This window comes from Vombatus ursinus, unplaced genomic scaffold (assembly GCF_900497805.2).
Source record: "Vombatus ursinus unplaced genomic scaffold, bare-nosed wombat genome assembly UNPS02014173.1, whole genome shotgun sequence".
In the NCBI taxonomy this organism is placed as follows: domain Eukaryota; kingdom Metazoa; phylum Chordata; class Mammalia; order Diprotodontia; family Vombatidae; genus Vombatus; species Vombatus ursinus.
The window spans coordinates 2,258,848-2,276,253 of record NW_020953951.1 but is presented as its reverse complement, the minus strand read 5'-3'; the positions used below and the strand labels follow the sequence as shown (position 1 = coordinate 2,276,253).

The following is a 17,406-nucleotide window of genomic DNA, read 5'->3' as shown; positions in this document are numbered from 1 at the left end:
ACTCCCTCGGCCACTTACCAGCCACGTGATTTTGAATAAAATCATTCAATCTCGCTGCCAGTTTCTTCATTTCTAAAATGGGATAAAAACACCTGTACCAAGTCGCTGTTCCAGTCTGTCTCAGTTGTTATGGAACTCAGGGGAAGTTTCATAAAGGAAACAGTCGTGCATAAATAAATACATAGAGTAACAGGTCTTTACTTATAGCATGTTTCAATCTATCAGGGAAGGTTTCAGGCTATCTGAAACACCCAGGGGACAGAAGCATGAGTTACAGGCAATGAGGGAGAGGTAGCATCCTTTTGTGAAAGGATACCACCAGTTCTCAGCTAATATAGATACAAGGTTTAAAATACAAATATTATCCAGTTTGATGCTTACAACAACCCATGAGGTTCACAACTACAATTATTATTATTATTATTTTTCTCATCTGAAGGTGAGGAAACAGATCCAGTGAGACTGACTTGCCCATGATCACTAGAGGAATCAGCCTCTGCAACCCCTGGTGGGCTGCTCTTCAGGGCAGGAAGAAAAAAGCCACCTTTAGACTCAAGCAATCCAGTTTCACCAGACTTTCACATTCTCATGCAAGTCAACACATGGAGGCATCAGGGTTTCTGTTAAAACAGGGCAATTCTGGGGCAGCTAGGTGGCGCAGTAGATAGCACCGATCCTGGAGTCAGGAAGACCTGGGTTCAAATCTAACCTCAGACATGTAACATTCACTAGCTATGTGACTCTGGGCAAGTCAATTAACCCCAATGCCTTACCAACCAACCAAACAACAAACCCCCAAAATAAGAAAAATAGGGCAGTTATAACAAAAAAAGTCAAATTAAGGGATAAGAGAGGACTGTAGTGGGGAAAAAGGGAAAAGGAGAGGTAGAATGGGGTAAACTATCTCACATAAAAGAGGCAAGAAAAAGCTTTTACAGAAGGGGGGAAGTGAGGGCAAGTCAGAAAATCTTATTCTCACCAGAATTGGCTCAAAGAGGTAAGAACATACACATTCAATTGGGTATTGAAATCTATCTTACCCTACAGGAAAGTAGGGCAGGAAGGGGATAAAAGAAGGGAAGGGGAGAAGGTGATAGAAAGGAGGGCAGATTGAGGGAGGAGGTAGTCAGAAACAAAACACTTTTGAGGATGAATAGGATGAAAGGAGAGAATAGAATAAACGGGGGAAATACGGTAAAATTTTGAAGCAAGTTTCTCTGATAAAGGCCTCATTTCTCAAACACATAGAAAACTGAGTCAAATTTATAAAAATAAGAGCCATTGCCCAATTGATAAATGATCAGAAGATATCAACAGTTTTCAGCTGAAGTAATCAAAGCTATCTATAGCCATAAGAAAAAATGTTCTACCTCACTACTGACTGGCCAAAGGCAAATTAAAACAATTCTGAGGTACTATTTCATACTATTAGGATTGGCTAATAGGACAGAAAAAGAAAATGACAAATGGTGGAGGGGATGGAGGAAAAAAATGAGACATTAAAGCACTGTTGGTAGAGTTGTGTACTGATTCAACCATTCTGTAGAGCAATTTGGAACTATGCCCAAAGGGCTATAAAACCATGCACACCTTTTGACCTAACACTACCAAGTCTGTATTCCAAAAGAGATAAAAAAACAAAAAGGAAAAGGACCTATATGTACAAACGATAGATAGAGAACATTATGCGATGCAAAATGGATGAGAGTTTTAGATTCAGGGGATTTTATTGTTAATGTTTCTAGTACATACTCTCTCTGTGTGTATGTACACACACACATATATACCTACATATCTATATCTACACACACATATGTAAATACAAGGTAGTTTTGGTGGCGGAAGTATATGTATGTAGGTGTGTGTTGTACATACACAGATATTTTTAAAACAAAATGGGTTTTAATTTACTTAAATTTAACTCTAGGAAGAGTAGCATCTGAACCATTAAACCAAATAATTATTTGCCATAATTATCAACTGCTAGAAGGCATTCTGTGCTTAAGCATTTCATAGATACCCCAGTCAGCAAGGAGAAAAGGTTAAATATTCTTCTAGTCAATTGTGTGTGTGTGTGTGTGTGTGTGTGTTTTGGGGAGGGTAAGGTAACAAAGACTTGCCAGTATCAATATCAAAGATTCTCTGGTCCTTATCCCTTGCAAAATCGACACCAAATTTATAGATACTCTTAAAATATTAAATATTATTAAACCGTGAGTACAAAAAGTCAAATTCACGGGTGAGGAAATTGAGAACCAGCAAGGGGATGAGATTTGTATATAACCTCACAAATACTTTATTCAATCTGCAAAAATGCAGAAGGTGGCTCACAGGCCTAAACATCAGAACTTTGAAGTAAGTTCCTTTAGTATTTGGCCTGAGCTTCCTCCTCAGCAAAATAAAGGTGCTGGATGAAATGATCTCTAAGGTCCTTTTCAGATCTAAGTTTCTAAGATTTGGGGAAATTCTCCTTCTGTTGTTTAAACTGATATAGAAAACACCAGCCATATCCTCAATATCTGAGTTTCTGCTCTCATGCTCCAACTGGTAAAGAATTTTATAGGAAAGGGTTATCCATTAGAAAGCAGAAGACACTAACTCATAGTAATACAGAAAGTTCTAAGGAGAGGGCAGGAGACCAGAGCAACCAATTTTCCTTAGGCAGAAGACATGCTTTGAAGGAAAAGAGAGGAATAAGTGCTGACCACATACCATGCGAGGAAGACAAATGGACACAGCTGCAATGTACATTAACTAGAGCTGTGGAAATACACAGAAGGTCTGGGTAGTATCTGTCTTGTCAGCTACTCCATGTGGTGGAGGGAATTTCCCTTGCCAATCTCAGCACAGTATAGTTACATACTCACACCTACTCCAGGACATACAGGCCTAAGGAGTTTCCAGCCAATAGATCTAATGGCTAGGACCATAAGGAAAACCTTATGACCAGAAGGATTTTCGTTGGAACTCTGCAGGCTAAGAACCCTTTCACTCATCTTGGCTGAGCACAGTTAACAGAGACAGACATAACAGGGGGAGGCAAATTTGCTTAGCTACACGAATTCCTCCATCCCCATCCACTTCCACATTGCTACTAAAGTGATGTTTCAAAAACAAAGGTCTGAGCATGCTATTCCAGTCTTTAAAAGCTTCAGTTTGGCATTTAATTATACACATGAGCAAATTAAGCCCTAAATAGATTAATTGGCTTGCCCAAGTTCAAAACAAGTAGCAAGCTGGCAACACCTCTTATGACAAACACAAAACTCTTTCTATTGCATCAAAGTTCTCTTAGAACTGGAAGCGACCTTAAAGATAATTTAGTCCAACCCTCTTGTTTCATAGTTAAGGAAACTGAGGGTCAAAGAAATTTAGAAATTAACTGAAGTTCACACAGCTAATCAGCCACAGAGTTGTGACTTGATCTCATGTTGCATGACCACTATACTCTTTCTAATGGTGCCTCTGTGGAGTGTTGTAAAAACTCATGGCTTTAAAGAGAGACTCCAGACTGTCTCGTGTTCAGCTGGCTTAAAAATACTGTAGTCCTAGGCCAGGCCATGGTAATTCACAATTCACCTCTATCAAGGACCCCAATTAAATAGGTCCAGACTTAATTGGGGCTGTTCCCTCTTACAGGGCTGCATCCTGCAATGCAATGCAATGCAGCCCCAGAGATCCAGATGCACAGATAATGAGCTTTCACCCCAGAGTCCTGCACATAGGCCTGAGGTCAGGGGCAGGGAAAGGGTTGAAGAAGCATCTGCCATGTGTTTGGCATGCAGCATACAGCAGGCCAGACAAACCGCATTAATCCTCAATCACGCCTATGTGTCATGCCCATCACTTCAGCAGCACAGGAAGAATCCTACTGTGCCAACAAATGGTAACAAATGGTCCCATCCAATTCCCTGCCTCTCCCTCTCTCTTCCCAGGAGCCTCATGAAAAACAGCGTCCGGGAGAGGCTGCTGGCATGTGGGGATAATTTGGGCACAAATTCCTCATGACAGCCATCTCACCGTACAGATATGAATAGTCTCTGTAAGGTTTGGTGCCTCACTCTTAAGAGGAAGCCCCCACCCTGCCCTCCAGAGGCACCTGTTGCTTCTCAGCAGCAGGGTGGCATGGTGAGAAGGAGCTCTGTACTCAGGAGTCAGGACACTTGAGCCTGACCTCTGGCTTGAAGCACTTCCTGTGATTACTGGCAAGTCATTCACTTTTTTGGTATTCTGTTCCCTTTTCTGCAAAATGAGGATCATGGTATTTACATCCACTACTTCACGGAGGAGTCTTTATAGCACATTATTCATTATATAATTATAAATGCATTTTATTTAATTGTGTATATGAAGCCCCCTTGCACGCCCCAGAGGAACATAAGCTCATTTAGGACAGAGACTGTTTCCTTTCTGTCTCTGGGTCTCCCACACTTTGGCATTCAGCACCTTGCACACAACCAGTGTTTGCTGACTCGAACTGCTGAGCCTCATGACCTTCTGATTCCCAGAGGACACTTCCTTGGAAAAGTCACATGTTGGAGACGGCAGTTACGGCCAGAGCCCAAGAGAAGCCAGCTGCCCTTGGTGATAAGTGTCCTCTCCATGAAGCTGCAGTCATGCGGAGGCCAGGGTACAATGCATAAAATTTCTCATCTGAGTTCTGATTTTTCCCAGACAGAAAGGACTGGTTTCCTTTTTCCATAGGTCTTTGAGAACTCAAGCCTTTGCTAAAAGGAGAGTCTAAACAGATGTGATGTAGGGAAAAGTACTCAGGGTCTGAAGTCAGAGCATCGCTTGCTAACACTTACTAGTGGTTAACACAGTCAAGTCACTGCTCTCAGGACTTCAGTTTCTTCCACTGAAAAAAGAAAGGTGTGAATTAGATAATCTCTAAGGTTGTTCTCAATGCTACTATTCTATAATTCTTGAGAGATGAGCTGCAAGGTTAAAGGTTCTATCCTGCTAACCCACAAGATATTGCCAAGCAAATTCCTTCTTGTCCTGATATTCCTATTTTCTCACACATGCTATGAGTCCCAAAAGGATGCAGCACGGCAGAGAGGATACAAAGCCAGACCTGGAGGCAGGAAGATCAGAATTCCATTTCTTCCCCTGACATATACAAATTATATGATCAAGGGCAAGTCACTAGACCTCCCTCTGATCCCAGACAACGAAGAGGATAGGTTTTAAACAACTTCGTGATCTCCATCAGAGCGGGGAATTTCCATGCCAGCGGATTCCCCACACTTATGAAAACTCGGGTACAAACCAAAAAGAAATCCAAATAGGCCAATTCAGTTGTACAACAACATTACAATATGCATAATAGCACACACAATGATTATAATACTGTAAATAGAAAGAGGGACAGCTAAATGGCGCAGTGGATAGCATGTTAGACCGAGAGTCAGGAAAGCTCATCTTCCTGAGTTCAAATGCAGCCCCAGTTTTTAGTTGTGTGATCCTTGGCAAGTCACTTAAACTCTGATTGCCTCAGTTTCCTCATCTGTAAAATGAGCTGGAGAAGGAAATGGCAAACCATTCCTGTATCTTTACTAAGAAAACCCCAAATGGGGTCATGAAGAGTTGGACACGACTGAAAAACAACAAATGGAAAGAACAAAGGGTACTGAACATTCTAATTATAATTAGCAAACTTGGTCCCATAGAAGAGATGAGGAAATATACTTCTTTTCCTTCTTTACTGAGACTATGGGTACAGGATATTCCATACACCGTCAGACCCAGGTAGTTTTGCCGAACTGCCTTATTTAAAAAAAAGAAAAAACAACTCTCTTTTTTTGAACAAAGGACATCTGTCTTTTGCCATTTTTTTTTTTTGTATCATCAGCACTTAGCACAGTACCTCGTATATAGCAGGCACTTTATAAATGCTTGTTGACTGACCAGGTTGGAGGAGGATAGGGTTAGAAATTAAGGGGACATAACAATAAAAGAGATCAATAATTTTTAAAAAAGGAAAGCAATAATGGTGGTAGCTATTTAAGTGGCCTGCTAGAAATGATTATCAAAATCCTAACTGGAAGCAACAGAGATGGTACATAATAGTCCATATTTGAATAATAATGGCTAACAATACGGGCTTGTTTTTCCACAAACCCTCCAAAATCAACTATTTCCACCTTTGGGTTTTTTTTTTGGTCACTTTTGCTATTTGGAGTACTTTAATTACAAAGGTTCTACGTGGCTAAGGCTAAGAGGAATACAGCATACACATTTAACTACAGCTGGAGGGAAATTGAGATTTTTACCTTTGGCAGAACAATCAGTTATAAATCCAGAAGTTCAGTTTATTTAAGATTCTGCCATACAACAACATGGAAAATGTCTACGTATTTGTCTTAAGACTTGCTGCAATGGTTCCTTACTTTGTATTTTAAATAAATGTGTTTTTAAAAGATTATTCTTCAAAGTTCATAATGGTGTATCAGCTGAGTTATCTTATTATAATAAAATTATTCCTCATTTGTCATAAACTGGATGGAAGTTACCTGACAGCCTTATTCTCACTAACAGTCTCTGGCAGACATAAAGGCAGGTGAGGTAACACAGCAAGAAGGCACACTGGCCAGAGCTCAACAAAGAAGAGATCCTAGGTCTCTTTGCTTCTGTGCTGTTCACAGATTTCCCTTCCCTCCTCCCTCTACCTCTCCCCTTTCTATTCTGCCAACCAGCAACAAAGAAGACAACATCAAGGTTGCAGGACAATGCCATCACTTTTCCCGCTTACATTCTTTATCTGAAAATCAGGCTTTCTGCCCAAATATCTATTTCACAGAGCTTCCCATTTCTATCCTTTCAAAAACTTATGGCAAATACCTCCAAAGGGCAAGCCTATAATAATCCACCTCTGAGGACTGTTAGGAGAACTTGGCAAAAGCTTAATAATACCAAGGCACGGGGAGCAAGCACAACCGCAATAACCTCCACACCCCTTTCCCACCTATAACTCTGGTCCCCCAAAATCAAAGTACACAGAATGAGCTATCAAGAAACACTTCTACTGCTATTAACAGCAGCTTCCCTATTACTGTTTTTTAAAAATAAGTTTTTGTTGATATTTTCTGTTTCTTACATCACCATAAATACCCAAGTATCCCTTTCCCTCCACAAGAGCTGTCCCATATAACAAACAGTACGTTTTAGAGTCAAAAAAAAAAAATCAGCACAACTGATTGATACGTTGGAAAAGTCTGAAAACATGTGCAACGTGTGACACCTGTGGACGTTCCACCTCCATAAAGGGATGGGTTGGGGGTGTCTGCTCAGAATTCTTCATTTGAGTCTTGCTTAATCTTTATAATTTTGTTACATTTAGTTTTGATTTTTTTGGTATGCTGCTCTTTCCATTTGCATTGTTGTAATCGCTGTGTATATTGTTTTCTTGGCTCTTCTTACTTTACTTTGCATCAGTTCATATAGATCTTTCCATGCTTCTTTGGTAATCATCAAATACATCATTTCTTACAGTATAGTAATATTCCATTACCTTCATGTATCAATTTGCTTAACCATTTCCCAAAAGATAGGATCTAATTTGCTTCCAATTTTTAGCTATCACAAAAAAATGCTGCTATAAACATTTTGGAGCATATGCTGACTTTCTTCTTATGGATGGCTTCCTTGGGATATAAGCTGTTCAAAAAGTATGATCATTTTAGTAACTTTATTTGCATAATTCCAAATTGCTTTCTAAAATGTTTGTACCATTTCATAACTCCACTAACAATATATTAGTGTGCCTAATCTCTCACAATTCCTCCAACATTGATTACTGCCATTTTTTTGGTCATCTTTGCAAATTTGCCTTCATCTGAACGTATCATTGTAATGACCAAAAAAGTTTAACCCTATAGAAGTATGGGATAAAAATGCATCTCCCTCCCATCTTTTCAGAACTGAGAAACTATTAGGTATAGGATATTGAATATATTGTCAGACTCAGCTGATGTGTTACTTGGTTTTGCTGAACTTTTTTCCTTTTTTCTCATTTTTATTCTTTGTTAAAAGAATAAAACTAAATAAAAATAAAATCTCTCTCAACAGAGAGAGATGTGGGCTGGGATATATTCGGAAATGAAAGTGATGTTAAAAACAAAATACTATCAATAGAATTTTTAAAAAGACATGTTTTCTGATGGAATACTATTTTGCTATAAAAAGTGATGAAAAGGATGGTTTCAGAGAAATCTTAGAAGACATGTATGAACTGCTGCAGAGGGAAGCGAGCAGAACCAGGAGAACAACTTATACAATGACAAGAACATGGTAAAAATAAATCACTTTGCAAGAAATGGGACATCTAAGCAGCACGATTACCAGCTGTAGTGAGGAGGAAGCTGCTACCTTCTGAGATAGCCCATTTCATTTTTACACTGTTAAGGCAGCCTGCTCAACTGTTTGGCTATGCCTCCTTTTTCATTATCAAACTCCTAGGAGGAATCTTGCACTCTTTAAATCTTATCATCCTCATTACTCGTTCCTTTTTTAAATTTTAATTTTGCCAAATTCTGCTAAATAAGAGTAGAGTCAAACAGCCTCTCCATCTCCTTACCACCTCCCCAACCCTTCAGAAGGAAAGAAATACAATACCCATTAAATAAATGAAGTCATGTACAACATTTTCACATTGGCCACATTGTGGAGATAAAAAGGTAAGAAAAATAAAGCAAAAAAATTGCTCAATCTGTAGTGAGAGCCCATCATTCTTTCTCTCATTCACTTCTAAACCTCTAGCAATCTAAATTAAACAGCTTTCTCAAAGCAATCAACAATCTCAGCAGATAAATCTGCTAGCCTTTTCTCTGACCTCACAATGGGATCCCAGGTCAAGGGCTGGAAGGCACCTGAAAAGCCATTTAGTTGAAGCCCCCAGATCTAAAGAGGTGAGTGCTTTGCCTGAAGTCAGACAGGGAGGGTCAGACCAGAAATTTTAGCCAGGTCCTCTGACCCTAGAGTTAGGGTTTGTTCCATTGTAGCTCATAGCCACTCTGGCTTTTCTGCAGCTTACAATTTTGTTTGGTATTACAAACTTAATAATCCCATCAACTAAAGCTATCAAATAAACAAAAATTAATGAGTAAAATCTTACATAATGACCCTAGCATTTAATAAGCTAGACCCAAATAAATTAACAAACATAGCAGAAGCAAAAAATGGTTCTGTTCTCTGTTAAAGACTATTTGAGTCCCCCTAGCCCTGATTCTACTTGATATCACTCCATGTAGGATTTTCTAACGTTGCCTCAGAAGTTAGCATATTTTCTGAGGTTGCCTCAGAAGTTAGCATGTTCCCCCTCAGTGGAGATCTTTAAAGAAGGTTGGATGACTATTTGTCAGTCATACTGTACATATTTTGAATTATGTTCAAGGTATAAAATGGCTTCAACAGTCACCAATATAAATTCTAACTCTGAAGTTATCTGATTTTTCCATACCTTACTGTCTACTTCATATGGATAACTTTTATAGCACTATATTCCATTATATTAACATAACTTAATTTACTAACCCATTCTTCAATTACTGGCCATATGTGTTGACTTCTATTTTTTGCTATTACAAATACAGCATATAAAATTATTGTTTGTACAAGTAGAATCTCTTTTCTCCTTGTGATATTTCTGTGACAAAGTCCTAGGAAGAGAATTACAGCCCAAAAGGTATAATCAACTTTGTAATTATTATTGATTACTGCTCCTAAAAATGTCTGCATAAGAGAATGACCAAGTTGAAGGGAACCAGTTAAGTCTTATATGCCATAAAAAAGAAGGCTCTGACACAAGAGAAATGGCTAAAAACACACAAGAAAATAAAAACAAATCAAACTAAAAAAGAAGGCTCTAACAGAAGAGAAATGGCTGTTTTTACACAAGAAAATAAAAACAAGGGGCAGCTAGGTGACACAGTGGATAGAGCACCAGCCTGGAATTAGGAGAACCTGAGTTTAAATCCGGCCTCAGACACATAACACTCACTAGCTGTGTGACTTTGGGCAAGTCACTTAACCCCAATTGCCTCATCAAAAAGAAAAAAAGAAAAAGAAATAAAAATAGCTCAAACTAAAAATGGGTGAAGTGGAATGTTATAAAGCAACTGAATTAGATAAGAGTACCAGAAGCAAAGAAGATAGAAAAGGAGTCATGCAAGATACTCTCATCAACATTCACAAAATGGATAAATAACATATATGAAGAAATTGAACAAAAATTAGCTTATACAGATATTCTTCAGGATCTGTGATCTCATCAAAGGTTAGATGATACAAATGCTAATCAAACTTAATCGAATTGAATCAATGTGGGGTACAGACTGCCAGCCACCCATAACTTTTGGGGGTTCCACCAAACAAACTGAAGGGCTTTCTTTACAGCTCTCATAAAGAAAGCAAATAGCTAACAATGAAGCATTTGGAATTTTCATGGGTTATTCCCTCACTTTTCTATTTCCTTTGCTTTTACATTCATACTTTTCATAGATAATATCTTTTATGCCACATCTTGTTGGCAATTCTTTGTTGCTATTGATGCTGTGGCCTACTCATGCCCACCCTGTCTCTCTCCAATGCGGGTGGGGTCATACAAAATTTGAATTATTCAGAGACAGTGGCATTCCATATTTCAAAAACAAGATAGCATCACTAGAAGAAAATTATTTAAAAGATGGGCCTTTGTTTCAGGAAGAAGCTTAGGTCATCAAAAGCAACTGGCAGTTTCCCAAATGCAGTCTAGCCCACTCTCTGACTCCAATTAAATTAAGCCTATTCAGACTCAGCTTTCCTCTCATCCTGGAACTTCTCTCAGTTCCTGGGGCCTTCTCACCCTGTAGTAACCCTCCGTCACAATGGCCCCATCTTTCCACTGGTGAGTGCTTTTTGAGGCCTCCATTATGAATTCTATAATTTTTTAAAATAATATTTTATTTTCCCCCAATTACATATAAAAACAATTTTTTAACTTCAGTATTTTAAAAGTTTTGAGTTCCAAATTTTATCCTTCCATCCCTCTGAGACAGTAAGAAATCTGATATAAGTTATGATTTTTTCTAGCTCTGTAAAATATTTTTTGATAGTTTGGTATGGCTATGAATAAGTAAATTAATTCAGAGGGAATTGTTATTTTTATTATACTGGCTCAGCATACTCATGAGCAACCGATATTTTTCCAATTGTTTAGATCTGAATTTATTTGTGTGAAAAGTGTTTTATAATTGTGTTTATATATTTCCTGGGTTTGTCGTGGCAGGTAGACTCCCAAGTATTTTATATTATCTACAGTAATTTTAAACAGGATTTCTCTTTCTATCTCTTGCTACTGGGCTATGTTGTTAATATGAAGAAATGCTGATGACTTGTGTGGCTTTATTTTATATCCTGCAGCTTTGCTAAATTTGTTAATTATTTCAACTAGTTTTTTTGTCAATGCTCTAGGATCCTCTATACCATCATATCATCTGCAAAGAATGATAGTTTTGTTTCCTCACTGCCTATTCTAATTCCTTCAATTTCTTCTTCTCTTATTGCTGTAACTAACATTTTAAGTATAATATTGAATGATAGTGGTGATAATGGGCACTCTTGCTTCACCCCTGATCTTACTGGGAAGGCTTCTAGCTTACTCCCTTTACAGATAATGTTCACTGATGGTTTTTTGATGCATACTACTTACCATTTTAAGGAAAATTCCATTTATTCCCATATTGTCCAATGTTTTTAATAAGAATGGGTGTTGTATTTTGTTAAAAGCTTTCTCTGCATCTCTTGTGATAACCATATGATATCTGTTGCTTTTATTGCCCATATGATCAATTATGCTATTAGTTTTCTTAATACTGAGCCAGCCCTGAATTCCTGGTATGAATCTCACCTGGTCATAGTGTATGATCCTGGTGATATGTTGCTGTAATCTTCTTGCTAGTATTTTATTAAAATTTTTGCATAAATATTCATTAAGGAAATTGGTCTACAATTTTCTTTTTCTGTTTTAGCTCTTCTTGGTTTAGGTAATCAGCATCATATTTGTATCATAACAGGAATTTGATAGAACTCCTTCTTTGCCTATTTTCCTGAATAGTTTATATAGTACTGGAATTAATTGTTCTTTAAATGTTTGATAGAATTCACTTATGAATCCATCTGGCCCTGGGGATTTTTTCTTAGGGAGTTCACTGATGGCTTGTTCAATTTCTTTTTCTAAGATGGCGTTATTTAAGTATTCTGTTTCCTCCTCTGTTAAATATGGGCAATTTACACTTTGTAAACATTGATCAATTTTGCTTAGATTGTCAAACTTAGTGGCAGATAATTGGGCAAAATAGCTCCTATTTATTGCTTTAATTTCCTCTTTATATGTGATGAATTTGTCCTTTTCATTTTTGGTACTGATAATTTGATTTTTCTTTTTCTTTTTTAAATGAAATTAACCAATGATTTCCCTATCGTATTAGTTTTTTCATAAAATTAGCTCCTAGTTTTATTACCTCAATAGTTTTTTTACTTTCAATTTTATTAATCTCACCTTTGGTTTTCAGAATTTCCAATTTGGTGTTTAATTAGGGATTTAAAATTTTTTTTTTCTAGTTTTTTAGTTACACGTCCAATTCACTGTTCTGTTCTTTCTCTATTTTATTGATGTAAGAGTTCAGAGATATAAATTTTCCCATAAGTACCGTTTTGGCTGCATCCCATAAATTTTGGTATATTGTCTCATTGTTATCATTCTCTTTAATGAAATTATTGATGGTTTCTATGATTTCTTTTTTGACCCAGTCATTCTTTTATTTTTTTTAATTTTATACTTAAATACAAATAAAAACATTGTTACGTACACAACAGACCATAAGAGAAGATTCATTATAAAATAATAAATTTTCATTTCAAGAAAACCTATATAATAAATACTACACATTGTTTTCAAAGCTGTCCAGCTTCGTCCAGCTCTTTGCTTCCTTGCTAGTTTTCTTCTGTTCTGTGCTGTGCACGTTTTACTTCATTTTTCTCCTTCCCTTCCCCTCTGATCCTAAAGAAGGCTATAATTAAGTGTGGACACACACACACACACACACACAGAAATATCTATAAAGAGACATATACACACTCATACACATATATTTAAGACTGTACTATGCTTATTTCCTACTACCATCTGTTTCTCTGAAGGTAGATAGTAGATAGCATCTTCCTTCATAAGTCCAAGTCTTTCCATTTTTTCTAAATCAACCAGCTCATCATTTCCTATGCTACAACAATATTCCTTTCTGGATCTTCCTTCATATGATCTTTTTTTTTTTTTCTTCATACGATCTTTGAGGTTAATTTGGGTATTTATAACAGTCAGAATGACTTAGTTGCTCAAAGTTGTTCTCAAAACAAGAGCGCTGTTATTGTACACAATGTTCTCTTGGTTCTGATGATCCATTCATTCTTTAGGACTAAATCATTTGGTTTCCAATTAATTTTTAATCTATCTTTCTACTGCCCTTTATTAAATGTAATTTTTATTGCATTATGATGTGAAAAGAATGCATTTAATGTTTCTGCCTTTCGACATTTGATTTTGAGCTTTTAAATGTTCTAACACATCTCAATTTTTGTGTAGGTGACATGTACCACTGAGGAAAAGGCATATTCCTTTCAATTCTCATTCAATTTTCACCAAATGTCTATTATATCCAACTTTTCTAAAATTCTATTCACCTCCTTAAATTCTTCTTTATTTTGTGGTAAGATCTATCTAGTTCTGCAATAAAACTTTGCAGATACACCTTCACAGCAAACATTAGCATTTAATATGTCATTGTAATTAGAAGAGGCAGACAAGATGTGAGAGTGACAAAGGCAATATGTGGCACAGAGTGCTGGACTGACCATAGACTTATCCTCTCCAAGTTAAATATTCACATTCAACAAAAGCAGTAGCCCTAAGGAAAGACTACTGCCAGAAGACAATGTCAACAGATTAGAGTGCTTCTCTAAGTCGGAACTGTTAGTTGCTAACTTGGAGAGAAAGTTGAGCCAATACACAGTGGCAACAGCAGAGCAGAAAAGGAGTGGGCAGCGTTCAGAGATCAGGTGTGCAGCACTGTCTTACTCATCTGGGCCAGAACTCTCGCAAACATCAAGATTAATTTTGATGAAAATGATGCAGAGATTCAGAAGCTGCTAAACAAAAAATGAGAACTCCACAGGGTTTACCAGCAAGATAGTTCATCCATCTATAAGAAGGCAACATTTAACTCCAACAAAAGTAAAGTGCAAGCAAAGCTTGGAGAGATGTAAAATTCTTGACTCAGTAAGAAGGTTGATGAAATTCAGTTTTACACTGAATAACAATAACACTAACCATCCAAAACACTTTTATGGGCCAAAGACCCATGATGCATCTCAAATACTCAGTGCTGATAGAGCCAAACTGACTAGGGATAAGGACATAATCCTAGAGAGATGGGCTGAACACTTCCATAGTGTCTAAAGAGACCAACATCAATCAACGCTGAAGCTACTGACTGTATACCTCAGGTAGAAATCAACCCCTTGCTAGATGAATTTCCAACTGAAGAAAAGGTTTTGAATACCATGAGGCTCCTCTTATGTGGCAAAAATGCCTGGTGCTGATTCTATTTGAGCTGAGAATTACAAGGCAGGGTGTCCATTGCTCATACAAAAGCAGAATGAAATCTAGGAGGAGGTTACCCTCAGTAGTTCAAGGATGTCTCCATTGTCCATCTATAAAGGTAAAGGAAATAAATTGTCCTGTGACAATAACAGGAAGGTATCTCTCTTGGTCACTGCTGGAAAGATTCTTGCCAGAGTCTTCCTTAATAAGTGGATCTTTCACCTGAAAGATGGTAATCTACCCAAGGGCCTCTGCCTATCCCTCCTTACCTCTCTCCTTCCCTCCCTCTCATCCCCTCTCTCTCCTGTCACCCTGTCCCTCTTCACCAGTGTTTTACTTCTGACCACTAACTCCCTCAATCTTTCCTCCCTTCTATCAGCCTCACCTCCTTTCTCTCTCTCCCCTCCTATTTTTCTATAGGGTAAGATAGATTTCTATATCAAATTAAGTGTGTATGTTATTCCCTCTTTGAGCCATTTCTGATGAGAGTAAGGTTCAAGTGATGCTCACCCACTCCCTTCTTTCTCTCTATTGTAACAGGTCTTTTGCACTTCTTTATGTGGGATAATTTACCCTATTCTACCTCTCCCATCCCACTTCTCCAAGAGCAACCCTTTTTCTCATCCCTTCATTTTTTTTATATCATCCCATCAAAGTCAACTTATAATCACACCCTCTGTCTATGTATACTCCTTTTAACTACTCTAATAATCCCAAAATTCTTAAAAGTCATTAAGTATCATATTCCCATGTAGGGATGTAAACAGTTTAATCTTATCGATTAACATGTCCTCTCTTTCCTGTTTACCTTTTTATGCTTCTCTTGAGTCTTGTATTTGAAAAACAAAATTTCTGATTAGATCTGATCTTTTCTTTTCTTTCTTTCTTTCTTTCTTTTTTTTTCTGGTAAGGAAATTGGGGTTAAGTGACTTGCCCAGGGTCACACAGCCAGTAAGTGTCAAATGTTTGGTCTGAGGCCGGATTTGAACTCAGGTCCTCCTGACTCCAGGGCCGGTGCTCTATCCACTGTACCACCTAGCTGCCCCCAGGTCTGGTCTTTTCATCAGGAATGTCTGAAAGCCCTCTATTTCATGAGATGTCTACTTTTTCCCCTGACAGATCATGCTCAGTTTTGGTGGGTAGGTGATTCTTGCTTGTAATCCTGGCTCCGTTGCCTTCGGAAATATCATATTCCATGCCTTCTGATCCTTTAACAGAGAAGCTGCCAAATCCTGTGTAATCTTGACTGTGGTTCCCGAATATTTAAACTGTTTTTTTGGTATTTTTCTTTTTGGCTACTTGCAATATTTTCTCCTTGACCTGAGAGTTCTGAAATTTGGCTATAAAATTCCTGGGAGTTTCATTTTGAGACTTCTTTCAGGAGGTGATCAGTGGATTCTTTGAATGTCTATTTTACCTTCTGGTTCTAGGATATCAAAGAAGTTTTCTTTGATAATTTCTTGATGTATGATATCTAGGTCCTTTTGCTGCTCATGGTTTGTAGGTGGTCCAATAATTTTTAAATTATCTCTCCTGGATATACTTTCCAGGTAAGCTGTTTTTCCAATGAGAAATTTCATATTTTCTTCTATTTTTTTATTTTTAAAATTTTGTTTGATTGATTTCTGATGTCTCAAGAAGTCATTAGCTTCCCCACATGTCTAATTCTAATTTTTAAGGATTTATTTTCCTCAGTTAGCTTTCTTACTTCCCTTTCCATTTGGCCAGCTCTACATTTTAGGGAGTTGTTTTCTTCAGTAAATTTTTGTGCTTTTTTTTTGTGCTTCCTTTGTTAAGCTGTTAATTTTTTTCATGATTCTCGTGCATCACTCTCATTTCTTTCCCCAATTTCTCTTCTCCTTTTCTTTTTATATTTCAAAAATCTTTTTTTTTTGAGCTCTTCTTTTGTGAATTGTGACCAATTCACATTTTTCTTTTAGGCTTTGCATGTAGCTGTTTTGACACTGTTATCCTCTTCTGAGTTTGTGTTTTGATTTTTTTTCACCATAACTTTCTACTGTCATGTTTTTTTTTGTTTTCCTCATTTTCCCAGCCCATTTCATTACTTTAAAAATACAGCTCTGCTCCTTGGTGGGGAAGGGGCCCAGGGTGGGCTTGGTGGTGTGCTGAGCCACAGGGGGTCTGGCTGCTCACCTGGTCTTGTACTGGGACCTGCGGGGTGGGGAATAGGGGAGCAGCACACGACTGGCCACTTGCCTGCAACCCCACCATGGTTGTGGGAACTTGATGAATGACCTGCACTCTGGCTTGTTGAGGCAGAGTCTGCTGCTGGTTTGTCAGAACACTGCCTGCCCTGGACTGTGCTCCTCTTTTACTCAAGTAGGACAGACTTTTCCTGCTGACTTTCTACATTGTCTTGGGCTCAAAAACTGTTTCACCCCATCTTTTTTGTTGGTTCTGCTATTCCAGAATTCATTTTAAGGTGCTATTTTTATAGTTGTTTGGAAGTGAATTTGGGAGAGTTCAGGTGATTCCTGCTTACTCTGCTATCTTGGCACCAAGAAGTCTCCAGAGAGGATATCTGGAGATAATCAACAGAAGGAGGACACTAGAACTAAGGGGGAAAATGAAAAGCTTCCTATAGAAGGTAGGATATTAGCTGTGACTTGAAGGAAGCCAGGAGGTGGAGACAAGGAGAGAGAATATTCCACAAATGGGAGACAGCGTGTCTGGATAGCCTTGAAGGTAGAGTTTTGCTCTTCTACTTTTTTTTTAGGGTCAACAAATAATACACAGTTAAGATTTCCCAT

At 37.8% G+C, this 17,406-nt stretch overlaps 1 protein-coding gene across 1 annotated transcript in view; it reads right to left on the bottom strand.

Annotated features, from left to right (window-relative positions):
- Positions 1 to 17,406, bottom strand: part of ARHGAP39 (Rho GTPase activating protein 39) — a 362,112-nt gene that overhangs the window by 130,808 nt on the left and 213,898 nt on the right. The window lies entirely within an intron of this gene.